General features: G+C 45.5%; 1 protein-coding gene across 4 annotated transcripts in view; it reads right to left on the bottom strand.

The window, feature by feature from the left end:
- CALN1 (calneuron 1) overlaps nucleotides 1-14,731 on the bottom strand; it is a 140,069-nt gene that overhangs the window by 87,630 nt on the left and 37,708 nt on the right. Inside the window, exon 1 of one of the 4 annotated variants that reach the window (XM_079955858.1) lies at nucleotides 7,825-8,363. The exons of 1 other annotated variant lie outside the window; for it this stretch is intronic. The gene's annotated coding sequence lies outside the window, so the exon portion shown is untranslated. Of the gene's footprint in view, nucleotides 1-5,955; nucleotides 5,975-7,679; nucleotides 7,781-7,824; nucleotides 8,364-14,731 lie in introns of those variants that run through there. 2 more of the 4 variants (XM_079955859.1, XM_079955860.1) reach the window with 2 other exon arrangements.

Here is a 14,731-nt window from a genome sequence, read left to right as displayed (position 1 = left end):
TTATGTAGGATTTAAAGGATAAGGAGAGTCACTGCTCTGACCATCTCTTGATGGAGACACTGATCAAGGCTGTCATTGCACCCATGGGTGCCATGCTGATGACCTCAGGATTAGGCACTTTTTTTTGGGGGGGGAGATTGACATATGTCAGCAGCATACATATGGTAACTATATCTGTTGCTCGGGAGGGTAGGACCCCAACATTAGGAAGTACTTTCGGATGGTAAGTGGAACAGACTCCCTCAGGAGGTGGTGGACTCTCCTTCCTTGGATGATTTTAAGCAGAGGTTAGATTGCCATCTGTCATGTGAGATTTAGTTGAGAAGAAGAAGAAGAGAGTTTGGATTTGATATCTTGCTTTATCACTACCCGAAGGAGTCTCAAAGCGGCTAACAATCTCCTTTCCCTTCCTCCCCCACAAGAAACACTCTGGGAGGTGAGTGAGGCTGAGAGACTTCAGAGAAGTGTGACTAGCCCAAGGTCACCCAGCAGCTGCATGTGGAGGAGCGGAGACGTGAACCCGGTTCACCAGATTACGAGTCTACTACTCTTTAACCACTACACCACACTGGCTCTGAGGTTCCTTCATTGCAGGGGAACAGACTCAATGACCCTCTGGGTGCCTTCCAAGTCTACAATTCTATGATTCGATATGGGTCTATAGTTCTGTGTGGTGAAGGGGTAGTGATAAACAATCTTATACAAATAAAACAATAAATACATCCCAGACTTTACAGGCTGAAGGTCTGAGGTTCAACCCTCTGGCATCTCTCCAGTTAAAATGATAAGATCATCAGTGAAGGTGAAACCTCTTCCTGAGTCCCATACTGAGCTAAGAGGAATCCTTTCTAATACCAGGTCAGACTTTGGACTAGTCACTGTCTTTCAGAATTAACTACCTCCAAGGACTGTTGAAAGGATTGCACCATGTGAGGCTGCCCTTGGGTCTGGTCCAAAGCTCTAGCTGGTGCATAATGCAGTGATAAGATAACAGATGGGGGCACATAGAATCATAGCATTGGAAGGAACTCTGAGGATCATCAAGTCCAAACGCCTGTTATGCAGGAATATACAGCAGTCCCATACAGGGATCAAACCTGCGACCTTGGCGTTATCAGCACCATGCTCTAACCAACTGAGCTATCCACCTGGATGGCTGCCAACATATGACCCCATGGATAAAACAACTGCACTGGTAGCCCATCTACTACTGAACCAGGTTCTTGAATTAATTTACAAAGCTCTAAGCAACTTAGGTCCAGGGTCCCTCTGGGACTACCTGAACCCTTATACCCCAGCTTGATCATTGAGAGCATCAGCAAGGGCACTGCTGGTTGTCGCTGGAGTTGGTGAGGCTTATTTTTCATCCAAATCAAGTCTTCATGGCTAGTGGCCTGCTCCTGTGAAGTGCTCTTCCAGTAGAGATTCAGCAAACGCCTTCCATGATAACCTTCAAACATTTGCTGAAAACTTTTCAGGCTATGCAAACAATTAAGAAAAGAAACATTGTCCATAATAGTTAACTGGTGATCCGTAGGACTTTTATTGCACTATAATTGCTATTCTTTTTTTCTTAACCAAATTGCAATATACAAATATTTTCAATAAATTAAAAAAATGAGACTGGGTGGGTGGAAGAATCATGTACATTGTCATGAGTTCCCTGGAGGAAGACGGAAATAAAAATATGGCCTATGAGTTTAGATAAAAATAGTTGCATAAGGAACCCTACAGGGCAAACAAATTGCAGCAGACACCAGAATAAATGGGTCAGGGAGCTCTGAGTTCAAGCCCCACCTCTGTTGTAGACTTACTATAAGGCTTAGGAACATAGGAAGATGTCTTATAATCAGTGAAACCAATGCTCTGTCTAGCTCAGTAATGTCAACACTAACTTGCAGCATCTCTCCAGGATTTCAGGCAGGATTCTCTCCCAACCTTACCTGCAGATGTTTGGGATTGAAGCTGAGACCTTCTGCATATAAAGCAGATGCTCTACCCAGAACGGCAACCCTTTGGGAACACCAGTCTTTTCTGGTCTCAGATCTGTACAGTGGAACAATTGCATTGCCTCAAAAGATTGTCTTCTCTGCAATCATCACATAGATCAGAGATTGGAAACCTATGGTCCTCCAGGTACTGTTGGTCTACAATACCACCATCCCCAAGATTCAGTCATGCTGTCTGTGGTTGAAGGAGTCCAACAACATATAGTGGACTACAGGTTCCTGCCCCTAACATAAATGACAGGTGTTGGCCTAGAACAAGGTTTCCGAAACTTTGATCTTTGGCTGTTTTGGGACTACAACTCCCATCATCCCTAACCACTAATTCTACTAGCTAGGGATCATGGGAGTTGTGGTCCAAAAAAGCAACCAAAGATCCAAAGTTGGGAAACCTTGGCCTAAAAGAAGAATAAAACCACAAAGACAACTCAAGAGTCACAACAGAGTGAACAGGCTTTTATCCAGAAATGGAAAAAGGCTTGACGATGAAGAGTGTTGGAGAACTTGAAAGCTTGTGACTTTTTTTGGCTGGTCCTATCAAACATGTTGGGACACGGGTGGCACTTTGGGTTAAACCACAGAGCCTAGGACTTGCCGATCAGAAGGTTGGCAGTTTGAATCCCTGTGACGGGGTGAGCTCCCATTGCTCAGTCCCTGCTCCTGCCAAACTAGCAGTTCGAAAGCATGTCAAAGTGCAAGCAGATAAATAGGTACCGCTCCGGTGGGAAGGTAAATGGTGTTTCCATGCACTGCTCTGGTCCGCCAGAAGTGGCTTAGTCATGCTGGCTCCCTCGACCAATAAAGCGAGATGAGCGCCGCAACCCCAGAGTCGGCCACGACTGGACCTAATGGTCAGTGGTCCCTTTACCTTTACCTTTACCTTTAACAAAGATGTTGCCCTACTGTGAGTTCTGGAAACATCTAGATGGTAAAACATTTTGAAAATTCCAAAGTGCTGTGGGAAGACACAGTGACAGTATGTTGATATGTGGCTGGGTACATGACTGGAGCTGGTTCCTGGAAGAACTGGGAGGTGTTAATAGCATCTGTTCATTGGAACACTGTGATGCAAAGAAGGCTGTTCCAGAGAAGAGCAATGTTCTCAAGCAAACATATACTCTTTAGGAAAACTATTAAACCATGAAATAGCTAAGGATTTGCATTGTTAATTCAACAAAGACTACAATGATCCCTAGTATCCATTACCTAAGGTAGAGAAGCAAAAGCAAAATGGGAGCACAAGGCAAAGGCTGGAGATGGTGCAATAATAATTAGGACTTGACATTCATACTTGACATTCAGGTAGTTTCTCAGAATGCTTGAAGCATACACATTATCTTGCTGCAATCCTTAAAACAACCCAGCAAGTTAGGTCAGCGTCACTGTCTCCTCAAGGTAGCCAAGGCTTATCTGTGGCCTCCAAGTGAAGTTTATGGAGGTAGAGTAATTTGACCTGAATTTCCCTATTCAGAGCTCACCCACCCAGCATCACGCCAGCTCCCCAAGTTTAAGTGGGTCATCATGAACACCCAAGATGCAAAAATATGAATTGATTCTGGATTCAGTGGCAGAGCATGCAGTTTTGGGGTAGTAGGTTAAATTCTTGTGGGATTACACTGGTCAACTCTGGGAGTGGACAGAAAAGAAAAACTTCAGAATGTTCCTCTCAACTAAGGGTCTCTAACTAGAATTCTATCATCTATCTATCATCTATTTATCTATCCCCCACACTTCATCCCAAAGGGGCTCAAGGCAGTAGACCCATCAACAATAAAAAAGCACTTTTAAACACATTCTAAAACCAGTTAAAAAGCATTTTCTCAACCAGTGATTTCAGGGTTGCTAAGAACAATACATTTTATCCATCAAATTCCTTTCAAAAGTCAACAATGAGGGAGACACACACACACACACACCACCACCACCACCACCACCGAAGAGGACACTGAACAAATGGGGAACCACCACCAGAAAGGCCCTGTCACAGGCCAGCACCAAGTGGGTAGCCCCCAGAGGTGGCACTATCAACAAGGACTCACCTGTCAATCATAGGGTCTCAGGTAGCTGATATTGGGGGAGGTGGTCTTGCAAGTACTTGGGTGCCTATTGATGTTAAGGGCATTGCTGCCAATCACATTAGAGTGTTATGTGTATTTAATATCTAGTAAGTAAATAAGTGTGTGTGTGTGTGTGTGTGTGAGAGAGAGAGAGAGAGAGAGAGAGAGAGAGAGAGAGAGATAGAGCTCTTCTTTCTGACAGCAATCTCCATGAAAAGCATGCACACACTGCAATGAAGTATTAGGATTGCGAATAGACGCCAGTAGAGCTTTTTCTTTGTCTATAGAAGTGGACCATTTTTGCGGAGTACATATAGAAAGAAATGGTTAAGACTGCCCCTCCTCATACTCTGCCATCTCAATAGAATAAAAATCACCCCCTGAACTAACAGCCCAGACATAACTGACAGTGGCAAATTTGTAACTTGTGTATTTTTTTAGGCATTTATTTTGAAGCAACACCTTTTGAAACAACCTTTAGGACTGCAATTCTATACACCAGGTATCTTCAACCTTTTCGGACCCAGGATCAACTTTTAACCCAAACAGATATTTGCAGACCAGACCCATTTCTTAACCTTTCACCATATTTTTGCATGGTGGTTGTGTTCCTATGGCGACCAACCTTGGATCAAGCCTCAGCCCACTAGTGGCTCCCAACCAACCTGTTGAAGACCAGTGATGTTCACGCTCACCTAAATTAATCCCCACTCAGCTCAGTGTGGGATTAACTGTTGAGACGGAAAAGTGTGACTGTCCAATCAAACTTTTAGTCAGCATTTCAGGATAACAAGGTTGCAAAGATAACACTTTGGTGTTTGGCGAGTGCCTACGCCAAAAAAAGGTGCTAGATTGGGACGGGACGAAAGCATTATTAAAACTTCTCTAATTTGTCCATTTCTTGAATTTAAGCGGGAACTTTGAATATTTTACTTCTAGCTCCCAAGCGGAGAAGCTATTTGCATTGCCTCCCCATCCCTTTGCATAGGTACTGTAACTCCTAAACTTCCAATAAAATGAGTAGGTACTATTTGGTATTCCTGCATCTTGGGCAGAAATGCCATTTGTGCAAACAGCTGCAGGCACGTCCGTGTGCAAAACATGAACTCTCTGAATAGAGAGCATGCTCTGCATGCAGAACACCCTATGGGTACAAGGATCTACAGTCCCAGGATTTGACTTGAGAGCACAAGAAGAGTCTTGCTGGATCAGGCCAAAGACCCATAGAGTCACTGTTCTCACAGTGGCCAACCAGATGCCTTTGGGAAGCCCACAAGCAGGACATGAGCACAACAATGTTCTCCCCATTCTGTGGCTTCCAGCAACTCATATTCAGACACATTGCTGTCTCTGACAGGTAGGAAGCCTGGGACCTTTGAGACAGCCCTGTGGTTTGCCTGCCTGCCAAAACAGTTTGCTTCCTGAACTGTATTTCTGCTGTGTACAGAGACCAGCCATGAATTAAACCTATTTGCCATAAGGAAGAGAAATGAAACCAAGAAGCAAACCTGCAACAGGTCTTGAACCATTGCTCAGAGATAGAGCACATGTTTTTCCCCCACGTAGAAGGAAGATGCTCTACGACCCTTCCCTAATCTAGAAGGATTAGTAGACTGACTTGCCTGTATAAATGCAGCTGACCTTCCAATGCTCATTTTAAATGGAGTCTGCCCTATCCAAGAGCCTTGGAATACCTAATAACAAAGTCTATGTGTAATGGTTTCTTGGGTCTTTGTATTATGCACAAATTAAGGTCCGTCCAGCTTTAAACACATACATAAATTGACATGCAGCCTGACATCCTGTTGATTACTTAATATTCCACCTTTCCTGCCTATTCTCACACTACACACTTTACCCCCCCCCCACAGTTTTCTCCTGAATGGACCTACCTGATGCTTAGCAACTTCGTAGTTATTTTTGGAACCCAACCATCTTTCCTAGGGCGCTCAGCCCTAGTCAAGCGAGGTTTCCATTATGAGAGAAGCCTCAGCTCTCCTACAGTCCTGCAGAATCTGTGCATCTTGGACAAGGAGGGAAATTTGAGAGGGATGGAAGGGACGGTAGTGAGAGAAAGGACAACACTGAGATGTTGTTGTTGTTTTCCTTATGTTTTTTTTTTTTAAAAAAATATTTATTAAGGTTTTTTAAATACAAAATGCAAAAATAATAAACAATATAACATGTATCATAACATATTTTCAAAGCTTCTTTGGACTCCCTCACGTCTCCCGCTCCCACTTACATCATTATAAACTTTTACCAGCAATTTATCATCTTCTTTACATTCTTAAATCCCGTTCATTTAATTTAGTCTAATAGTTCTCCCAAAGGTTTATGTTTCCCTCCATCACACTTGTCATCCAGATTACATCTATTTTAGTGGTGCTCAATTATTTATAGTCTGGCATCCTTCTTAACATTCAACCAAATTACAATATTTTTGTAAATAAATTCTAAATTTCTTCCAGTCTTCTTCAACCCTTTCCTCTCCCAGGTCTCGGATTCTGCCGGTCATCTCAGCCATGTTGTTGTTTTCCTTATGGTCCACCCGATGATCTCCACAGCTGGTTGCCCAGGGAAAACATGTTGGTGAGTGAGGAACATAAGAACCTGCTTTCTACTGAGTTGGGTCCATCTAGCTTGTTGTGGGTCCATCTGTTTAGTCTGACTGGCAGTGGCTCTCCTGTCCCAGCCCTAGCTGGAACTGCCTGGGGATGAGCATGGACCTTTCTGCAAGCAAAACAGGTGATCTACCACAGAGCCAAGGCCCTAAGCAATTATGTTTTTATTAACTAAACATAGAAGAGAGAGACAGGGGACTACAAAGGCAGGAGTACATGAGGGTGGAGGAGACCACTTTTTCCATACAACCACTCTCACCCTTCCCAAATAAGAAATGAACCCTTCCTGTGACTACTGCCCCTCATTCCTCTGCTAGCATCTTATACCCAGGACACAGTTTTAAGAACAATAATCTCTTTCCAAGGTAGAAATCCGAGGGGTACATTTTTCATGTGACACCTAAGCCTTTCCCTGAAGAGCAAAACCTCCCAACGCTAGAAGCCACACTAAAGAGAAGGGGGCTCTCTCCCTACTCAGAGGAGACCCATTGAACTCAACAGGCATGGCAAACTTAGGTCCATTCATTTCAAGATGGTCTACTCTGAGTCGGACCAACATGGGAAGCAACCAGGGGGCACTGAAAAGGAATCACATTCCAGATTTTTTATTATTATGATAATCTTGTGGTCCCTTCAGAAGAACCAACAGCTTGCTGTGGCTTCCTTGCTCATGCTGATTTTATGTAAGCATCTTCCACACCACACACGGTAACCAAAACCCACAGAACGGCTCTCACTCTGCTTCCGAGGACGTCGCTCACACCCAGCCCTGGAGGGGAAGAATGTCAGCGGCCACCAACACAGCAGACCCAAGCCGGATCAACTCCATCGCTCCTCCGCCACCCTCTCCAGCGCCTTTTGCTCGCTAACAGGTCTCTCCTCGTCAGGATCTCTCCCACCCTCGCCTGTCCTTCAGAAGCAGCTACAGCAGCAGCAGCAGCTGCTGCTGCCCAGAGCCGTCGCGAGCCCCCGAAGCCAACCTGCTCGCTCACCTCCACCGCGGTCCTCGCGTGCCCGAGCGAAAAGCATCGCCGTGCGCTGCGCTCTCTTGGGCACGTTTGGAGAAGGAGCCTTGCGCGCACAGGCGGCGGCGGTGCGCCGAGGAGGAAAAGCAGGGCGGGGGCGGTTGGGTCTTACCTTCCAGGCAGGCGGCTCTGCTGCTCCTACGGGTCTGGATCCCGCCGCCTCCTCAGACCTCCCTTCCGTCGTGCTTCCCCCTCTTTCTCCGCGTCTCTCCTTGCCTTCTTTTCTCCGCCGCCCCAGATCTCTCACCCGAGGGAGAGAAAGAAAGAGAACCCGCGCCGGCCCCCCAGGGGGTCTCCAGCAACCTCCGCATAAAACCTCCCTTTTCCGAGGGACAGCAGCAGGGGAGGGAGGGAGGGGGCGTACAGCTCGCTCCAGCTCAGGTGCGCCCAGCTGGTCCCCACAGGTGCCCGGCCGGTCCCAAACGCGCTGCGCTCCGGGACAAATCTACCCAGCAGGTGGCCATGGCAGACGCCGGCCCCACCCGCTTCCGTGGGGATGGGGGGGGAGCGGCGACGCACCTTTGCCCAACGGCAGCTCAGCCACCCAGCACAAGCTCCTTTCCGTGGAAGCTTGGAAAGGGGGAAAGAAATCCTTTTCTAAATAGCCCACCCACCCCCGGCGTGCGCGCTTTCCAGCTCCTCCTGCCTCGTCTCGCCCACGCTAAAACTCTAGCACGAGAGGAGGAGGAAAAAAAGCAGACGGCTGGTCCTCGTGGTGCCTGAACGCCGGGGTCTCACAGTAACCCGTTCCTTACCAGGCATCAATCACCAACCTTGTCTGCAGATTCCCCCCCCCCCCATAACCTCTGCGGAAATGCGAAAAAGGAGGGGAGGGTCGTAGCTCAGTGGTAGGGCATCTGCTTTGCATGCAGAAGGTGCCAGATCCGACCCCTCCCCTCCCCGCATCTCCAGGTAAGACTGAGAATGCCCTCTGTGCTTTGTATGTTATGATTCAAAGACCTAACAATATGATACCCAGAGGCGTTGCTAGTGAGGTATATTGAGACCCTGTATATGGGGCAAACGCTCAGTTGAAAACGTTCAATTGTCAGCTGCCTTTGTACTGACAAGTCAGACCACAAATCCTTCTAGGGAATGGCTGCAGCTCAATGAGTAGAGTATCTACTTTGCATGCAGAAGGTCTCATGTTTGACCCCTGGTGTCTCCAGGTGGGGTGGGAAAGACTCTCTTCCTGAAACCCTGTACAGCCAGTCAGTGTAGGTGATACTGTGCTAGGTAGACAGATGGTCTGACTTTCTCCAAGGCAGCTGCCCGCATTCCAAAGGATTTGAAAGCACACACATACACCAACAAGGAGATTAGTAGTTGCAATCTGATTTCTATTAGTCACTGGCTGCTTGCAGACCATTGCTATGTTGCGGTGTGGTTCAATCACCTCTTGGGAAACCCAAGTCATGCAATTAAAGCTGGTTGCTCTTCCACCTTCCAAAAACCACTCTGACTTTTTGCAAGATGGAAAGTGATAGGGGAAAGTGTGTGATACTTCTTGCTTGATGCATCTAACCTCCCCACAAACAAATCGGGATCATTCTCAGTAAAGAAGTCATCTAGAGGCAACCTGTATTCCAAGATCCAACATAGAATCATAGAATCATAGAGTTGGAAGAGACCACAAGGGCCATCGAGTCCAACCCCCTGCCAAGCAGGAAACACCATCAGAGCACTCCTGACATATGGTTGTCAAGCCTCTGCTTAAAGACCTCCAAAGAAGGAGACTCCACCACACTCCTTGGCAGAAAATTCCACTGTCGAACAGCTCTTACTGTCAGGAAGTTCTTCCTAATGTTTAGGTGGAATCTTCTTTCTTGTAGTTTGGATCCATTGCTCCGTGTCCGCTTCTCTGGAGCAGCAGAAAACAACCTTTCTCCCTCCTCTATGTGACATCCTTTTATATATTTGAACATGGCTATCATATCACCCCTTAACATCCTCTTCTCCAGGCTAAACATGCCCAGCTCCCTTAGCCATTCCTCATAAGGCATCATTTCCAGGCCTTTGACCATTTTGGTTGCCCTCCTCTGGACATGTTCCAGTATGTCAGTGTCCTTCTTGAACTGTGGTGCCCAGAACTGGACACAGTACTCCAGGTGAGGTCTGACCAGAGCAGAATACAGTGGCACTATTACTTCCCTTGATCTAGATGCTATACTCCTATTGATGCAGCCCAGAATTGCATTGGCTTTTTTAGCTGCCGCGTCACACTGTTGGCTCATGTCAAGTTTGTGGTCAACCAAGACTCCTAGACCCTTTTCACATGTACTGCTCTCAAGCCAGGTGTCACCCATCTTGTATTTGTGCCTCTCATTTTTTTTTTGCCCAAGTGCAATACTTTACATTTCTCCCTGTTAAAATTCATCTTGTTTGTTTTGGCCCAGTTCTCTAATGTGTCAAGGTCGTTTTGAAGTGTGATCCTGTTCTCTGGGGTGTTAGCCACCCCTCCCAGTTTGGTGTCATCTGCAAATTTGATCAGGATGCCCTTGAGTCCATCATCCAAGTCGTTGATAAAGATGTTGAATAAGACCGGGCCCAAGACAGAACCCTGTGGCACCCCACTAGTCACTCTTCTCCAGGATGAAGAGGAACCATTGATGAGCACCCTTTGGATTCGGTCAGTCAGCCAGTTACAAATCCACTGAGTGGTAGCATAGTCAAGTCCGCATTTTACCAGCTTCTTTACAAGAATATCATGGGGCACCTTGTCAAATGCCTTGCTGAAATCATCTTCCCCGTTGAACCATGGTATTATCATTTTTGTTCTTATTTGTACTGCTCCTTCTGGAGAATATTCCAGCCAAGCTCATGTCTATTCTTGAAACCAATGCAGAACAAACAATTAAACAAATGGCATACAGTGCAAGCCTATGAATGTCTGTAACGACTTCATTGACTTCACAGGCTGTTGTAATCAAGACTGGAGATACAACTGCAACTGTCCAGGCTAATTGGACAGAGTCTCACAACTAAAATACTTTGCATCACATGCTTAGAAACATAGAAAGCTGACTTACACCGAGGGAGACCATTGGTTCATGTAACTCAGCATTGTCCACACTGATTGGCTGTGACTTTCCAAGGTTTCAGGCAAGAAACCTTTCCTAACCACTGAGTGCAGATGTAGACCCCTTACTCATGAGCTAACTCTGGGGTCATTGATCTCTCAGCATTGGAGAACATGGGCACCAAAGCGTCTGTACCTCATTGCTCTTTGGTCTAGGTCCAGACTTTTTGGTGCCCATGTTCCCCAATGCTGAGAGATGGCTCCACCTCATCCTTTGACAGCTCCACAGGTTCTCCAGCAGGTCTCCCACCAGAGGGGCCCTGAAGGGGATTCTCAGCACTGTCTGTCAGAGACCCTACCTGCTCCTGGGGATCTTTGATTTGTGGGGTGTCTGGTTCATCCTTAGAAGATTCCATGTCTGACACCAGGTTAGCGCCAGGTATGAGAGAGGGGAAGTAGAAACCCATTTGGCGTTCAGAAGAATGGCACCCTCTGGGTCACTCTCACTTCAATGAACAATGCAGCTCATAGTTAAATAATAATTTACAAAATATAACAGCTACCACTGCCGTTACTTGTCACAGTAAGCTTCCCATCCCTAGACTGCAAATGACTGTTCCACCCAGCCAGGAATATTCCTGAAAATGCTTCTCCACTGCAGCTTGTGATTAGACCCAGACCCACTTAGTTTCATCAAGCTTGCTGCATAATTTGCTTTCAGACAACACTTTTGGCTCAATAACTTATTCCTGCAATGTGACTAGGAACTAAAGTGATTTAGAAATGGCATGCTGTCCAACATTTCTCAGATGAAAATAGGGGCATTCTATTCTACAGCAGGAAACTCCTCCTGCATCTGATCTCTGCACACACATAGATGTCATATACACATCTACATCTGTCACCTTGAGCCAATTAAAGCTTCTCCATGAAAACTACCTGATGGGATTATTGTAAAGCAAAAATGTGTGAGATAAAGGGAATGAAATAAAATTATAGCTGTAAGTTGCCTTGAGTCCCTCTCAGGGGAAAAGTTGGTATATAATACTAATACTAATGGAAACTGTGAGAATGTTCAGGAACATACCAGAGAGTAAATCCTATTGAACTCAGTGGGACGCAGTTCTAAGTAAAAATGCTTTGGATTGCAGTGTAAGGCTGCACAATCTTTACTCAATAACCTGGGAGTAAGCTCCATTGAATATAGTGTGGCTTACTTCTGAGTAGACTAAATAAGGCCCAGTATACCTGAAGGAGCGTCTCCACCCCCATCGTTCTGCCCGGACGCTGAGGTCCAGTGCCAAGGGCCTTCTGGCGGTTCCCTCACTGCAAGAAGCAAAGCTACAGGGAACCAGGCAGAGGGCCTTCTCTGTAGTGGCACCCGCCCTGTGGAACATACTCCCACCAGATGTCAAAGAGATAAACAACTACCTGACATTTAGAAGACATCTGAAGGCAGCCCTGTTCAGGGAAATTTTTAATGTGTGACATTTTAATGTATTTTTAATCTTTGTTGGAAGCCGCCCAGAGTGGCTGGGGAAATCCAGCCAGATGGGCGGGATACAAATAATAAATTATTATTATTACAATAAAAGAATCAACACTCCAAGCGTTTCCTAAGAAATGGCTGGCTGCCGAAGCATTTCAATTAAATAATTTAAAGGGGATTGGTGACCTTTTCCTTCAAAGTTATTGGAAGGGCTTTGTATGCCATCATCACCATTTCCTTCATTTGGTGCAGGAATTTCATTTTCAGTATAAACAGGACTCCGTTTTTGCACCTACACACACACACACACACACACCTTTTAATTGTTCTCCAAGTTGTGGAGGGGATGAAAAAGGAAAAATGGGACATTCTGGGATCAAAACAGAAACTGGGATGGCTTCTATATTTTTGGGACTATCCCTGAGAAATCGGGACACTTGGAGGGTCTGAAATGGTTCTGTACATGGCAGAGCTGTTCCCTTGCTGGATGGAGGGCAGGATCAGTTCTGGGCAAGACCAGAAGGGCAAAGAAGCTGAGAAGATCTGACTAGTTTCAGTTTTGTATACAGTTGGGTAGCAGCAACTGCTACCCAACTGTTACACTGCTAAGTAAAGTTTGTTCCTTCTAATCCAGTCAAATACTAGAATTTTACCACCAGGAGATTGCTAAATTTGATAGTGTAAGGACCACACACATAATGATTAAAGTATTTTTTTTTAAAAAAAATAATCCCCAGGATCTGGCCTGAGTAAATGGGGAGTGATCACCTGGCTGAAATCAAAACAAGGTGATTAATGCATGTAAATTGGGAGTGTGATAAATAAAACTTTATTCTCCCCTCCTTCTGTTTTTCTGTGTCTAATGCTAGATTAGACACAGGAAAACAGCTACATTCCAGGACACCAGTTGGGCACATGTCAAGCTGGTTTCTCTTTGAAAACACACACAGAACATAATGTCTTTCTGGCAGCCTACTGGAAACCGAATCATTGTTTGAGATGTGGGATCAACCAGCATATCTTTTTGAAACAGCTTGGTTTTGATAAGCATGGGAGAGGTCTGCATCGGCTGCAAGATTTGGTCTACACCCTGATTCAAGGTTTCAGAAACCAGTCCACCTTGATTTGTGGCATTTCATAGACTGCCCAGTTTGGCTTGGGGTCCATCTGATCCTGCTTTGTCTCTCTCCCAGCTCTTCACAATTATGATGCTTTTCCCTGCATAACATTTCCCCCCTTTTGATAGAATATAGTGGTACCTCGGGTTAATAACTTAATTCGTTCTGGAGGTCCGTTCTTAACCCGAAACTGTTCTTAACCTGAAGCACCACTTTAGCTAATGGGGTCTCCTGCTGCTGCCATGCCGCTGGAGCATGATTTCTGTTCTTATCCTGAAGCAAAGTTCTTAACCTGAAGAACTATTTCTGGGTTAGTGGAGTCTGTAACCTGAAGCGTCTGTAACCTGAAGCGCCTGTAACCCGAGGTACCGCTATATTAAATTTGCAGTCATACTAGCCTCTCAAGGAACAAACCCTGGCAAATTACTGGCAGATAGACCCAGGGTCTTTTGTGCTGGGCACCATTAAAGCTGATTCTTGAGTGGGAAGAACAATTAATACTACACAGAAAGCAAATCCTATCATCACCATCATTTTTCCCATCGTTATTTCTCACATAGAATCCAAAACAGCCTAAAACATCTGCAAACGTAACATCAAAATAGGATACAATCACTGCCACTGATTCCGAGCTTGACCTGTTACTCACAATGAAGCTCTGCTTCTGCATTCTCCCCTCCCTGTCCTTAAGCTTGAAGACATATGTTCTGCTTTTGCAAAGCTGCTTTGTCTCCAAAGCTCTAGGATTGGTTGATTCTTGGTAAATCATCCCCTCTGATTACAAGCCAGACCTGTCAGTCACAATGGAGTCCTCCCTATACCCTCTCCTCCACTCAGCTCACGGTTTGTTCCCCCCCCCATCAACCCACCCTGGAGCCATGACATTATGGTAAGCTTAAAGGCATTACTTTCTCTTTCAACCGATGCTTGTTTGCAGCATTGTTTTTTTTGAAACCTAGATCACTGAGGAACCACAAAGCACTTCAGAAATCAATTCATGTTGCCTTCTACAGATGCCACTTTACCCGTCAGGAATGCGTGGTCCTTCTGAATGCCCTCCTTGCCCTCCAACTCAAGAGTCATCCTAATATGTTGCACACTCCATGTCTTACACCATCATGTACGAAGCAGTACAGTAAAACAGTCACCTCTGTGCACCGATATATATCCTCTCTATATCAATATGTTAACACCAGTTTCCAGTCCCTCTCATTCTAAAGACTACCAAAAAAACAAGCTTGTTCCATCTTCCATGCATGACAGTCCTTTAGATATTAGATTATTGCTATCATCTCTCAGTCTCTTATCCAAGCTAAACATACTGTATATTTATCACTCAAGATTCTGCTCAGTGTTCTGACACTGAATAAATCTTGACAAGTGATAACAGAAG

The sequence above is a fragment of the Podarcis cretensis genome (assembly GCF_951804945.1).
Source record: "Podarcis cretensis genome assembly, chromosome: 15".
Taxonomy (NCBI): Eukaryota; Metazoa; Chordata; class Lepidosauria; order Squamata; family Lacertidae; genus Podarcis; species Podarcis cretensis.
This window is presented reverse-complemented; position numbering and strand designations above follow the sequence as displayed.